A 15791-nucleotide genomic window follows, 5' to 3' on the forward strand; every position below is an offset into this window, starting at 1 on the left:
TGCGTTTTGACTATTTTTTGAGGATGACGTCATTAATCTATTGCTGGAATCTGGGAGAGCTGCTGTTTTAAAGACTTACTGGAGCTGCTACGTCTTGAGCAGATAAATGTGGAGAGCCCTCCGAGGAGGAACGGAAAGAAATCTATTTGTGTGAGCCATTATGGATTCCGTGGGAGAGTTGGCCATGCTCCTGGGTAGGAACCATAAAGGAGAAGTCGTCGAGGGAATGGTTGCTTCTCATGGGTTAACACCAGCCCTAAAAAGAATGTGGGTTTCCCTGCATCTACAAAGGCCGTGTTTGCAACTCTTTTGATTCCATGGAGAGTGGTACTGGAAAATAATTCTTAAAAAAAAAAAAAAAAAAATTATTCATTCTAGAATCAAGTTTTGTGTTTTGATCACAACCTCCAAAAATGAAAACAATGGTGGTTGTTTCAGTACTTAAATTCTGAAAGCAAATAAAACCATGAGGCTTTATGTTAATCATGCAAATTCATCCTGGGCTGAATTATTAAATGCAGCTAAAAAGATGCAGGTGGCCAATGACTCCTCTCGGGGAATACCAGTGGGGTAAAATGGCATCACTTTATTAGGCAGATTCACAGCTGTTTATTGCACATGGAAGAACTTATTTGATGGTTGCACTTAAAGCAAGAAAACAGAGTTAAGTATGTTGTTTGTGAGTGAGGCTTTGCCTTTTACCCCTTTGTGTTTGAGAAGAAAACAGTCAAAGGGAAGGCACGGAGGGTGTACAGGGCCCGAGTGGCTGGAGCCGAGTGCTCAGAGAGGCAAGGTCATGGACCTGGGCCCATGAGAGCTGCACAAAAACGGGCTTCGTCCACATTGCCCCCAGCCCGGCTGCTGACAGACCTTGTGTTCTGTCCTGGGGGAGTCTGAAAAACCAGCCCAGAGACCTGGGGCAGCACTCATTGGAAAATGCTGCAAGAACTATGACACGCACGGCATGGCCACTGCTTCTGGAGTGAGGTGGTTCGAGAGCCAGATACTCTGCTCGTCCACATACAGAATACCTTGCTTACAAATGTTCCTGAAGGTCAAGGCTACACTTCCCATTTCAAAGAGGATACTAGGGTTCGGAGATGTTGTGTCACTTTTCAGTGTCACACAGCAAATAAGTAGCGCAGGCAGGAGCAGGACCCTGCTTTAGTGACCTCTGAATCCATGCTGTTCCTCATAGACCCAGCTGTCCAACAGACAGAGGCATGACCCCTCCCCACATCCTTAGCCCTTACTGAGTTAGCATGACAGGCTGAGGTGCACGGTGATTCCGTAAAGGGGAATAAGAGACAACTTCACAGCCCCCATCTGAAAGTAAGTGACATGACTGACCCTCTGTTAAACTGACTTCTGTGTCTCAGGTCAGCCTGGTCCTGTCACCTTGCTGGCCTCCACTGCTGTTCACTGAATGACAGAGTGAAGGAATCACATTCTTCAAACATTATGCCATGAACAACTAACACGTAATCATGTGTAAGAACAACAAAAAAACAATCTCTGTAGCATTTGATTTAGATGGGACCAGAGTTTCCAAATCCTGGCACTACTGGTATTTCAGGATGGATCATTTGCTTTGGAGGGGCTGTCCTGTGCAGTGCAGGGTGGTTAGCGGTCCCTGGCTTCTCCCCACTGAAGAAGTAGCACCGTTCCTTCCCAGTGTGACAACTAGAAATGTCTCCAGACATTACCAAATGAGCCTGGGAGCAGAGTCTTGCCTGGCAGAGAACTACTGTATTAGCCCTTGCACCTCTGGATGCCTCGGGCTCCTGTTCAATTATCCTATCGTGTGTCCTGAAAGGCGAGGCTTGCGTAGACAGCAAAGGAAGTCCTTGGTACTTTACTAGGTGCTGGAGATATTTGGAGATTGCTGCAATTTGAAACTGGAAAAACTGGGCAGTTTTAGAGAAGAGAGAAAAGGCAAGAAACAGACTGGAGATGCACCAATATCTTGACTCCGTTTGGGATGGCTAGATGATAGGTGGAAGGAGGGACAAGGCGTGCCTACTCAGGAGAAAGCATCGGTGGCTTTTAGAGATTCTTATCCCAGTGGGTTAAACAGATGCACACAAGACAGCTTGGTGTGGGGGACAGTATGGGTGGCAGTGAGGGTGGAATAAGAAAATTAAATCTTAACCTTCACTCTGATCTCCTATTCATTCTTTAACTGCCTTTGTTGTCCAGGTATGTCAGAATGCCTTGTGCCATCATTCTGCAGAAGACCTTCATACTAGGGGAAATTTGAAAGAGAGAGCATTTTTACAAAAAGCAATTTACTAGTAATTTTTCAGCATTTTCCCTGCTACCTCTGAAAAATGTGTCTGAATACGTTTGTCCTGCCATGCTATTCATCATCACCATTTGCTAGGGACTGCACTGAAATAATTTTCTGGCATCCGTTGGCTGGGGTAAGAAATATTCTAGGTCTTGGACCCAACCATCAAACTAATACAACACATCAGAAGAATTAATTGCCAGTGGCCAAATAATAATAAAAAATTCTAAGCTCTTCTCTGTTTTATAGAGAGTTGCTAGTACATAAAAATCATCTTGTTGTTAGTAAAAAAAAATGATGGTAATACTTCGGATTTTTAATCCGTTTAGTTTGTTATTGCTGACTTAAAAAAAAAAACAAACAGGAATAGTAATTGAGTTGTTCTTATTCCCTGATAGGGAAAACACCAAGGAATTTTTGCGGCTGGTTTATTTTGGCTTCAAATGAGGCTATCGGTTCTTTCTGATGGCTGGATGACATTTTCTAAAGCTTTAAAACTGAATTTCTGGACATTAAGAATTACTAAGGTGGCCACATCTTTTCAGGGTGTTCATTTGCTCTTTATTGGGGGTGGAGGGTAAGGCTTACAGTGATTACCATTAAGAAAATGATTTTGTTATGAAAGGAAATGGGGCATTCTACAGAGGACTGTCCCTGAGACAAGTGGAACCTTCTCCCACACTACTCCATTCATCATGCTTTCATGCATTTATTCAGCAAGTGAATGTACATACGTTACAGTGTAGCGTTAACATTCAGTAAGCATGTAGTTAAGTGCTCCTATGTGCTAATCAAATGTCAGCATTCCCCTATGCATAGCAGTTGCGTTTTCTAGATTTGATCCTTATCATATCCTTACAAGGCAGCCACTACTCATATCCTCATACTGCAGATTGAGAAACTGAGGCACACGATTTTGTTTTGTTTTTTTGCATCTTGCTCAGAGTCGCATGACTAGTAGGCCACACCCATTGAAACGGCTGAATCCGTTTGAATCACATGCCCTAACCCACTACTCTTGCTCAAGAAACTCTGTAACTTGAAGTGATCCATGATAAACTTTAAAAGCACCAAACAACTGAAACTCATCTGAGCAATGTCCTTATCTTGTTCCCACAGTGTATCTGGGTGCCGGTTAGGCAAGGACATCCAGGTAGTTCCAGTAACACAGCAGGTGTGGGAGCACTGAGCGAGGGTTGCCTTGAATTCTGGACTGAGCATGAAGCCACAATAGCATTCTTCACGATGGCTTGCCTCGGCTGGGTCACCCTAGAGAACCATGGACTCTGGTTCAGGGAGGTAATCTCTTGGCTCTAAAGCAGTCGGAGTTCATAAAGTTTATTTTTCATAAGAAAATTGTGTTTTAGAACTCATTGGACTGTGCTGTCTGGAGGTGAAAATGGCTAGTCATGGTTGTGCCTGTTTGGCTCGAGAGAGCTAGATGTCGAGGAGCTGTTTGGAATATAAATGTCTTAATTACCCTCAAATTAAATTTCATAATCAAATGTGAGTTGTAAATATATAAACCCTGCATTTTTAGATTAGTGATGGAGAGCCATCTCTGCATGCTGCTTTAAATTAATGGCTGATATGAAAATGTGCATTCCAACTTAAATAAGTGAAAAATGGAAGCAACTAAATGGCTAACAATAGGTAAACAGTTAAGTAAATTATGGTTTACATTCACTCTGGGTGGCCATTAAAAGGATAATTATAGAGATTATTTAGTATCATAGAAAAACACTTACGAAATAATGTTAGGTGAAACAAAGCAGTCTACAAATTATACTGGAAAAAAATGAACAAAAACGGTCATTGTTGTGGTATTAAGAGAACACATTCGGAGAGATTTATTTTTCCTTCTGTTTTCCAATTTGGGGAGAATGGAGGGAGGTACAGCGTCGTTCTGGTTTTGCCCATGGAAATAACACAAGGTAAAATCCAATCCACACCTGAAGCAGGCCTCTGGAAGGTATAACCACTCGTATCAGAATAAGAAAAACCCAGAAATGATGAGATGGGGGTATAAGTCATTTGCCAAAGGTCATCTTTGATTGTTTTGAGGGAGCCCCGATAAAGAACGAAAATGAATTTCAAGTGTGTGTATGTGTGTATATATGCATAGGTATATACGTGCCTGCGTATGTATTTAGCTATGTATAGTTAAGTGTTTAGCAGAAGATACGTCAATATTTGAGCAAACGCACTGTAAGGAAGGAAGTCAGCATCTGTTTTAATTAGAAATAAAACGGATTCAATAGTCTGAAGGCAACTTTGTGGGGTTCCATCAGCTGACAAGACAAACTCTCCATTGGATTCTGTCCATTCTTAAAATGTCCGTGCAGATTTGCAGGTTTGCAGTTTGACCCTGTGATGGGATTTGCAGGGGAGGTTGCAATCAGCTGCCAGTCTGACTGAGACACCTCCCAGGGCCCAGCAGTCCCCGCATATAGCAAGATAGCTAAGCAAGCAGTCTGATGAGTGCCGCAAGGGACTGTATGAAATTATAGGGTTTTCTAGTGGCTTTCTCACTGTTCAGACACCTTGGAGTCAAAGATGCTGGCTGGGATTCAAGATGAACTGGATCAGCATTTTCTTCCATATGCTGAGGGGGCGCCTGAACATGAGGCTACTCAGAATGGGACAGTGGTGAAAATGAAATCCCATTCTTCACCACCGGCTTCCCAGTGGGAAGGGGAGGTGAAACAGAACCTCGCTCACTAAATGAAGTCACTTGTGTTATGAAATAGTTAGCTTAGAGACCTGTTTCATAGGCGCCAATTGAGTCTTCAGAACTGGAAGTCCTCCTTTCCTTGGGGGCAAAGCCAGCTGCCATAGATGGCGGACTGTGTCTTAGATTCATTATCTGGTTTAATTTTCTTTATATAGTGAAATGTTACTTTTTCCCTATATTTGTTGTCTTCTTCAGAGGTCACTGATGAGAAGGACCGAAAAGGGGTGACTAGATGAATTCAGACACCCTTGTGTGACTGAGCAATGTGGGAGGAACTGTTTTCTTGCAGAACTGTGGCTCCTTGGAGGAAACACAGAGATGGATGCCCCGTTCCCTCGATGTGTAGAATATTGCAGTGAAACCTCTGTCATTAAGAACTGATGACCACCCAGTCCAAAGCAGGGAAAAGGGGCACTCATGGAGCTTAAATGTAGGCATCGAGGCAGAAGAAAACCTATCTTAGGTGCAGTCCCCCACTCATGCATATCTGTGATTTTAGAAAACACACTCAACCAACAAAAAAACCTATGGTCTGTTGCTTCAGCCACATAATGTAAACCACACAGGCTCACACTGGCCTGCTTCAAGGCAGTGAGAACAAAGGAGGGGAAGCATGGATGCTTGGGGTTTGGTGCTCATGTTTTAAAAGATCCAGAGAATGGCCCTCTTAAATGGTCCAGACTTTTCATTTATGTTTCACTACCCAGTTCTTTGATTTTCAGCTTATGCTGATGTTAACCTTTGCTCATCCTGTCTAAATGGAATCTACATTAGCAGAAATGAATTACCAAAATTTTATGATGTTGGTGAAAATCAACTGGAAAATATGCCTTGTTGAAATGAGACATTATGTCAATGTAAAAAAAAATAATTTTATTTGCAGCAGTTAGCTATGCCAGCTAATAATGGCCAAAAGGAGTTCAGTACAGTTGGTTCCAACAATTCACCAAAATCGCCTGTGAGATTGGTAAAAGGAACTAATTTCCCTGCCTCCCCCTTTCCCATCATCATGACAGTGACAGAGTGTGAGACAGGAGGGCTGTGCTTTGAACATAGCTCATGAGTACATTTAGGTACGATAGCAAGTGTCCCACTGACCCCGGAGGCTTCCTAGTGATGAAGCAACAATCAGCTGATAGTTTGGGGCCCATCAGAGGCGGGAGTTGGCAGGACACAGAAGAGGTGGTCTCCCTTTTTTAGACTTAATGGGAATCTCACTCGCATGAAAACACAAAGATACATACTAGAATGTACTTGGGGAGAGCGTTGCCTTCCTGATTATGCTGAATCTATATTTTTGTTTTACTAAACAGCATGATTTGATTCAGGATTTATCTGAAACTAAAACTAGGACATTGATTTTTTTTTCCCCCCCCAAAATGACTTATATCAAAGGAGTCTGTTTTCCCTGCCACTTCCCAGTCTTATTTGAGGATACCCCATCGGAACACTCAGGGCAGGATATCTGCTTGGAGGTAGTGTTCACGACAACGGAAATCATTTAGAGCTGAAGATGCAATCTGTCTTTCCGGCAAGGCCATGGGAATGCCTATCAACTCAACCATCAGAATGGATCCCCCTTATATTATCATCGTAGTGTGAAAAGACCACGATGTTTCCTTGGTTTGGCCAAATCCTAAGCTTTGCATGGTCTTCGGTTCACTGCAGAGGTAGCTGTGCCAGGAAGAAAAGGAGACTTGAGCATTTCTTGTAATTGGCTTCCATTCCTAAGCTGATAGCCAAATGTAGAGAAAATAACCTGCCCTTGGGGTCCGTGTACACAGTCCTAACTGAAGTCTGCAGAAAGAGTTAGTGCTTGTAATCTTCACGGCCCTCATACAGTTTGCAGTCCATGGCGTAGTCTGAAAAGACTGTCTTGGTTTGAATGAGCTATTTGTTGCAAGTGTGCACAGAGCGAAGTTTTAGCATTCATAACACAAGATGTCATTTTTGTTGGGGGGACGGTGAAGAGGAGAAAATAAACAAAAGGTCTATATATTGTCTACTTTACACTGTATATTTTATTCCTTAAAAATAAAATCTACCTCTTATCAATCCTGGTGTTACTCTGCCAGGTTAGTTGGTTGTTTAATGTTTTCCTTGACCAGCAGCTGTTGTGAACCTCTGTCTTCTCTGTGCATGATAATAAGTAGCTACATTTTAAAAACATGAAACCATATCCTTCCCTCACAAAGTTTCATCTAATGTCTTCAAAGGTTTATCTCTTTGTGCATGAAAAACTTGGCAGTGTCTCTGGTAGTCTGGAGGAGGAGGACTCAGTGGTCTTTCTTGGGAGGCAGTCTAACACGAGGTAATGCCTGAGACCCAAGGGTGGCCTGGACTCAACCCAGCAACACAGCTACTGTGCTTACCCCAGCTGAGCTTGGAGCAAAAGAAGACACCCCATGTTAAAGGCAGGACTGGACTTGCTTTGCATTGGGGTCAAGAGACCCATCTCCAGCTTAGTAGAGTCTTTCAGTATTTTTATACTGAAGGCTTCCAACAAGTGCTGCCAATGGCTTGCTTAATTCATTCCCCAGTCTAATCCCCCCCATATCAGTCGTCACCATGCCCTATTCATTTTGTTTTCCTTCCTGTTCCTTCTCCTATTGATTTCTTCCCTTTAGTTCCACACTGTTCCCACCCTGATCTTGGCCTTCTTAACTCTCCTGCCCTCAGCTCTCCATCCCCCAACCCCACCCCCGTCCCCCATCCTGCAGGTCCTGCTAGTCTTGGCTCCAAGTGCACACATCACTTTTCTCGGCATATACCTGGATACATCCCAGTTGGTAGCACTTCCAAAGAGCCTTTTATTATAAGATCATCTATACTTTTTCCTACCTGCTCATCTTTCTAGATTTCTCCTGGCTGCTCAAAAATGCTCCATCTGCTGACTTCCATTAAGCCATTTCCTGCACTGTCTCCTGAACACACCATGGTCAGTCTCGACTTTGTGTCTTCACTTCCGCTGGTTCACTTTCCAGGACCGTGCCCTGGTCCTCCTTCCTCATGGATAGTCTGTGTTTGGTGGTCTAGATCTAGTCTTGTCTTCTATGCCTTCTCCAGTCCTTATCTGTCACCTTCATTTACTCACTGAACAGTGCCTGCATGCCCAGGGTGACCCAGGCACCATACTGGATGCTGGGCACACAGGAAAAAACAAGGCATGTTCTTGGGCAGTGTCTAGTCCAGCAGCGGAGAGACACGTCGATGGCTGACCCCAGTCCCCTGTGTGCAGGACCATGTAAGAGGAGGGAGGTACTGAGAGCGCTCCCTGGGGAGTCAGGGTAAGCTCCACCTGAGAGATGTACAAGAGCAGGCCTGAAGGATGCTCACTTTGCTTTGCTGTGGGTCAGTTTTCTCTGCTTAACACAAATGTAAGTGTTCTGTGGAGTAGGTCCCTCTAAGCACCGTCTTTCTCCTATGCTCAGTCATCTGTCCCTACTTACTGGTTTAAGAATCTTAACACTGGCCAGGCGCAGTGGCTCATGCCTGTAATCTCAGCACTATGGGAGGCTGAGGTGGGTGGATCACAAGGTCAGGAGATGGAGACCATCCTGGCCAACATGGTGAAGCCCGTCTCTACTAGAAATACAAAAATTAGCTGGGCGTGGTGGTGCATGCCTGTAATCCCAGCTACCTGGGAGGCTGAGGCAGGAGAATTGCTTGAACCAGGGAGTCAGAGGTTGCAGTGAGCCGAGATTGTGCCACTGCACTCCAGCAAGAGAATCTTAACACTGTACATCACAGTATCCTTAGAGCTGGGGTCTTAGCTGAGATATGGCAACAAGATTTAGGATAAGTGTACAATATTAGTGGCTTCCAAGGAGTCTTTCTACATTATTTGGATCCTCAGATTAGGTAGAACATGGCTGTATAATGAAACCTGAGTAGGAATTAGAGAAGTGGAAAGGAGAAGGGATAGAGTTTTATTTGTTGAGGTAAAACCATATCCAGAGATTTTTATCTTCTGAACTTTGGCATAACTATCTTGAGTGGTTGTTGTACAAATGTTTACTGTGCGGAGGGGAGAGAAGGAGATGGCACACACACTCACAGAAATGAGTGGATGGCACAGAAATTGTACAGGTTCTATATTTAATCATGCAGTATATTGGGGTCCCATACTGTTGTAGAAAATGTGACTTGCTAGGAATTATCAGAAGCTTTGTTCTTATAGTACTCAACTTTCTTCCAAGATATGGTAGTAGCAAAATAAATTCAGAGTTTAATTAAAAAAACTCTTGGAATAAAAAAAAATAGCTTGGAATAAAAAAAAATAGCTTGGAATAACATTTCAGAGCATGGTACCTTTCCTGACCTCAGTTGTCTAATCTGCTCTAGAGGATGAATCACTGGCTTTCAGAGGGAAAAAAACAATAGAGGGTCTGGGGCATACCCGTGGGTCTAGTCACTTCCAAGGGGGTATTAGTCCGTTCTCACACTGCTATGAAGAAATGCCTGAGACTGGGTTATTTATAAAGGACAGGTGTTTAATGGACTCTCCGTTCTGCATTGCTGGGGAGGCCTCAAGAAACTTAAAATCATGGTGGAAGGCAAAGGAGAAGCAGGCACCTTCTTCACAAGGTGGCAGGACTGAATGAGCGCAAGCAGGGGAAATGCCAGACACTTAGACAACCATCAGACCTCCTGAGATTTCACTCACGATCATGATAGCAGCATGGGAGAAACTGCCCCCCGATCCAATTACCTCTCCCTAGTTCCGCCCTTGACACACGGGGATTATGGAGATTACAATTCGAGGTAAGATTTGGGTGGGGACAGAGAGCCAAACTGTATCGGGGGGGCATAAACATATGAATGAAACAGCTGTCATTTGCCTGTTATTTGAATTGAGAACAGTGAATATGAAATTATACTAAATAAGGAAGAGCAGTACTTAGGAATCTCGTGCCACACTGCTGTTGTCCATTGAGATGAGCATGGAGAGGCAGGAGAAGGGAAATGGGGGTGTATAAAGAGAGAAAGGATGTTAGGGGAATGGTGAGTCGAGAGAAATGCACACACAGACACAGGAAGGGAAGGGGATGTGTGCTGGAACATCAGTCCAGGTCAGCTGTGGGACATCTGTGGGCTGTTTCCTTGAATCAGGCTCATAGAGTTCTGATGGCCTTCAGCCACAACTCCCATCGTTTTGGCTGCTCTTAAAGGGCCAGTTGCAGCAACCCCATCTCCTGTCCAGAAGGGAATGTGACAATTCACCCTGGGGCAAAACAAGAGTGCAGGCTCGGGCAGGCACCTGAAGCAGGACATCGTATGGTTTCCTGTTCTATGAAGCACCCAACACATAACACATTAAGTGTTAAACTCAACGAAGAGTCCCATTTTCAGCAAATATTCCTACGTTTGCCTCTATCTTTTTATCTCTCCAGCACCTCCTTGGAACAGATGCCCTGCTACTTTACAAGGCTTGTGGAAAAGAGAAAGAGAACAGTAGCAAAAGCCTGTGTAGTTCATGAATAGAAGGTAGCTTCGTAGTGAGTAAGCAGTACTGATGATCTATGAAATGATTCTCTGTGGATTGAGCACGCTAAAAAGATCTTAAAAAGGAAAACATAAATCTTTCCAAAACCTCACATGACCCCTGTACGCTTCGGCCTTCTTGAAGCTTTGGAGGAGAGCATAGGTGTGGATGAAATGGAACCTTTTATAAGTTTTTTTGGTTTTCGTTTTTGGGTGTGAATTTTTAAAGAGAGCATTTCCTGCCACGTAGAAGAAAATCCAGGGGGTGGCTGTCCTCCCACAGGAAGGAGGTAAACACACATTTTTCCTTAAGGGCTCTATTCCCTCAGCCTGGCACCCTCAAAGGCCACACTTGGAGGCCAGGAAGTTAATCCACTCAAAACAAGGAGAGGAAAGAAGGAAAAAGCATATTGGTCTCTACCCCAGTCCAGGCAAATCAGAACTTCTGGAGGATGGAGACTGGGTACCACTTTTTGTTTTAAACACCTCACATAATTTTAATGATGTCCCCACGATAAAGAACTACTGGCCTTCTTCCTTTATCTTTTTCATCCCTTGTTGTCTTCTGTTTCCTGCTGTATCCCCAAAGCTTAGAGAAGCTTGTGGTATATAAAAAGTATCCAGAAATATTGATTGAAGGAAGGGCTTAATGAATGAGTGAATGTCACAAGGGAGCAGGGAAGACGGGCCCCTTCCATTTTTCTCTGGAATGAACCTAGACATCAGCCAGGTGTTGAGATGATCACTAGCAGATCCCACACAGGCTCACAGAGTGTCTGTGCCTTGGCCTGGCTGGGCTGTGCTGTGCACCGACAGACGGGGTGGATTCATATTCCACAGAGGAGGTAGCTAGTGGCCAGTCATTGTCATGGTTGAAAATCCAGGTCTTTCACAACATCCATTAATTATGGGATGGCAAATTCCAAGTAAATTGTAACAGAGCAGACCCATAGTAGGAATAGGGCATATTCACACTTTTTATTTTTAAATATTTCTGTTTGGAGATGCAAAACATTTAGAATTCTGTTCCCTTCTAGGAATTCAATGGCTTGGGGCAGCTCTTTTCAGTCGTGGATCTGGGGTTTGAGAGCAGTCGTTCGTACATTGACAGTCTTGGCACAGTGAATAACTTTGGATTTTCCACATTGGAGAGGGGGTGCTCAAGGTCTGCCCATGCTGCCGTGGTTTGCTAACATGGTAAATATCTGGCCGTAGTCCCTAAGAACTGGGGCTTTGAGACCACCTGCTTGGTTTTGAGTTCTGGCACTTCCCCTCCACTTAATAGCCCAGAACTCTAGGCAAGTGATCTAACCTGGGAGAGCAAAGGTAAGAAAAGGTAGCACTTGTGTATAACACTCAACACAGGCTAGGTACCATTCTGTGCTTTGTGTATGTCTGAACTTTTCATTCTCCAAACACCCTCTGAAGGAGAAATTACTATTTTTAATAAAGATGGGGAAACCGAGGCACAAGTAGTGGAGTCATGTGCCCACGGTCACACAGATAGTTACTGGCAGAGTGAGGAGGGCAAAGGAGGACAGCCTGGCCTGGAGCCTCTTCTCTCGCCACCACACTGCACTTCCCTGTGAGCTGGGTCAGGGCTTAGGAGGTCGGCTCCTAGGAAGCGCTCAGTACACGGCCCTCATGGTGAGGTGGATGTGCACAAAGACAGCACACCTCGGGATGTGTTGTGCATGTGGATGACACCGGACGCAGGACCTAAGAGACACAAGCTTGAGAATCACCGCCAGAAGGTTCCAACCTTAACTGGCTGATTAAAAACTGCACGGTTGGCTTAGAGTTATACTTTAAAGCTGCATTTGCCAGTGGTCACTCTCACTGACTCTTCAGATACAGAGTTAGAACTGATGCTTCCATGTGGAATTTAAATAATTACCAGGAGTGAGTTGGGGTCCAGTCTCTGCCACTCACTCAGTAGCTGACCTGCCCAGTGCATTGTGGGGCCAACCCTGTCAATGAGCCAGGGCACTCTGTCTGAGGGTCCAGTGTCCAGCCACCTGCTAACTTCCGTAATTCAGCCTCACCCTGCGTGTTTTTGCCACATGGATAAATCTGATAGACACAATAAATAAAGTAGATATATATTCAGAATAAATATTATACAGCGAGACTAAAATATAAATAGCAAGTGCAAAACAAATTAAATGAGGATGTGAATGACTTCAGTGAAGCCACTGAGCTAACAACTACCATTAAAACAAGAAAAGTAAGTAATTGAGAAATGCAGTTATCATTGGGCAAGAAGTCAAATGAAAAATATGGGTTGAAAGTGAAAAACATATTTTCAGCATTCCTTTAATTTCACACACTACGTTTGCACATGGCACATTATCTAAGCTATGGGAGTCTCAAGTGCACGGTTAAGTGGACGCTGTGCAATGTGATTTACGCAAGGGAAAAAGACAAAAATAATCTTTATGCAGTACTCTTATTGATTTTTAAAATGAGAAATTGGTGGGTCTGGCACAGAGATCAATGGAGTTGAAGTCACGACGTCAAATTGAGATGTGAGGTTAAGGCTGAGAGACAGACATCTCGTTCTCTCATGCTGGCCCAATGAACTCTCCAGTTTTTTTGGTGAGTTCTGGTGAAAACTCTTTTTAACCCAAAATGTCAGCATTTGGGTTAGAAGAACATTAATTTATCTGACTGCAGTGAGATACATTTTCTCAATTCTCCTCGTTTGCTTCTTTTACCCTAATACTAGGTCGCTAAATCCAAAGACATTCTTTCTCTAAAAACTCAACTTCTACCCAATTGAATTTTCACCAAAGGAATTGCCAAGGTTGAGTTTGGTGGTAAAGAACCCAACCCTTTGGTGCTTTTTTCTTTTCTAAACACTGCATAGCCGGACGTCAGGACTGCTTAGCCCTGGAAGTCATCTTTCTCTTTACTGCCTTCTCATGATGTTTCCTTTAATTCCTACTACACAAAAAGTTACAATTGGAAATGGAAGAAAACAATTATTTCCCAATCAGGATTTCCTGAGTGGGTAGCAAAATCACTGACTAGGTTTGTGTTAGTAGCCTCATTAAATATTTATTAAGCACCTGTTATAGACAGTACTATGCTTAGTCATTTAAGGATTTGCGTTGTGAATCGCTTCGTCCATTTTCCTCCCATTTGAAAGTATTTCTCTTGGACATTCTAGGAGGTAAGAAATAATGAAAATCTTGTTTTTTAAAATAGTATTTCCAGTTGAAAATTCACACTCAGATATTTAATAGAAATCCTATCTTTCCCCGGTTCCTGCTGGCTCGCAGACTTCTGTTTCCATTAAAATCCCCCACCGCCTTGCTGGCCTTGGGTAGCATCTTTAGTCCCTTCTTTCTATCTTGCCACATTACAAAGACTTGCCTGCCAAAAGGTTTTTCTCATAGCTGTCCCCTAACTTACTTCCCAGTGCTACTGGGACTGGCTCATTTGCACCTGTGACACCTTCTAAACTGGTCTCCAACTCCTCTCTTCTGGTTCACCTCCAGTTATACCGTCTTAATCTTCTGAGAATATATGTTCTTGTTTAAAATATCAACAGAGGACCCTCCTGCTCTGCTGGTTCCTCCTCAAACTGACTCCAAACTGTGCCTCTACTCTCTGATCCCAGCACCTCAACCTTTGCCAGATGTCACTTCTCACTCCTACCATACAAGTCTGTAGCCCTGAGCACCCTCCCACTTGGCTTAAGCTCCAGGACTAATGTCTGCTGGGCTCAGGAGTCCAGTCTCAAGCATCACCCACGAAGTCAGCCAGGGCATCACTCTCTGCCTGTAATCTCCTATCCTGATTCTACCTGGGAGTCTTTAGGCTCCTGCCACTTCTTGCCACCACCTCCTCTCCTCCTGGACTTGAGCTTCTTGGAGTCCTCTCACTTGGTCTTGTATCACCTTACACATTGCCTTGGCCACTGCTGCAACAGCTCAGTACATATCCACAAATCAGAAGTCCTCTCTGAACAAAGCCATCCGCGTATCCATCTACCTTCCCTATGCTTGCCCCATTTAAAAATCCCAGGTTTTATATCTTTGCTACAGTTTTAAGGATGGTAAAATCGCTTACTACAAAAATAAGCAGATTGCACTGTACAAAATGCAGGTCGTAAGAGTTATCTAAAATCTAACCACTAAGTACATATGGAAGAGATTTTTAAAAACATTAAGAAGGGCAGTTGACAAATACAAGAGCCTTCCTAGAGAAGAACAAGGGTGGGGGATCCCACATCACCAGTGGAATGACCTAGAAACACAAAGACTACTCAATTTCATTAAGGTTGGCATGAGTATGACATAGCCCCTTGCTGCTTCCTCAGCTGAACAGCTGTCAGAAGGCCCTCGTGCCATCAGCTGTGCTTTCTCCTCTTTCTCTCTGGGATGTGCCTGTCCATGGAACCCCTGCTTTGGGATATAGCTGTGATCATCTCCACTGAGATGGAGTGAGAGCAACTTTTATCTGCAAGGCTGCCTGTAGTGTTTTCAGCATTCCGTAGCCTCCTTCCCATGTCTCTCATATGCTGTAGTTTACTGCATTTCATTTCATGGCCAAAGCTAGATTAGTAAGGACTGAATTGGAATTTTCCATATTAAGTAGAATATAAACTTCAACAAGCATTTTGATATGCTGGGTTTGTTTGTTTGTTTGTTTGTTTGTTTCTTTACCATTCTTTTGGATAGAGTAGTATAATTCATATGAATGTACGGTATGCAGAGATGCAAGAATCTCTTTCTTTTTTTTTGCTCAAACTTCCTAACAGCAGGACAGGGTGGGAAAAAGAACATGTCTATGGATGTGCAATACTTTGAATAAACAGTTCTGTGCTCTATAAAATAAATATTCACAAATAATGACTTTGGGGAGAGTTATTTCCAAATCCCTTTGAAATATGTTGTTAGCCAAAAGGTTTATAGAGTAATTTGTAATCATAATTCCTGCTTGTCCCTAATATCTGCTATTCTCCATTCAAGTTAATTTTCTCTCAGTCCCAGTTAGAGCTGGGAATATATACTCAGCAGAAAGAGACACAGTTGTCAAGTTAGAATGTTTTGTATTTATTCAGATAGTGATTTGTCATCTGGTGACATCTTTGTACACCTCAAAGTCCCTCAACCCATTCATGATGGTTTGAATAATGTTTAAAGCACATATGACTCAGATGCACACTGAATATCCTGTGACTTACAGTACAGGGTTCTCTGAAAGGACTTGAATTTGGAACCAGGAAATGTCTCTGAAGTTATGGTTTTTCTCAGTGTGAGAGGTAAGATCCTT

The 15791-nt window shown here is 43.4% G+C and overlaps 1 protein-coding gene across 2 annotated transcripts in view; it reads left to right on the forward strand.

Moving 5' to 3' along the window:
- Window positions 1–15791, forward strand: part of DOCK1 (dedicator of cytokinesis 1) — a 540207-nt gene that overhangs the window by 267489 nt on the left and 256927 nt on the right. The window lies entirely within an intron of this gene.

Source organism: Theropithecus gelada, chromosome 9 (genome assembly GCF_003255815.1).
Source record: "Theropithecus gelada isolate Dixy chromosome 9, Tgel_1.0, whole genome shotgun sequence".
In the NCBI taxonomy this organism is placed as follows: domain Eukaryota; kingdom Metazoa; phylum Chordata; class Mammalia; order Primates; family Cercopithecidae; genus Theropithecus; species Theropithecus gelada.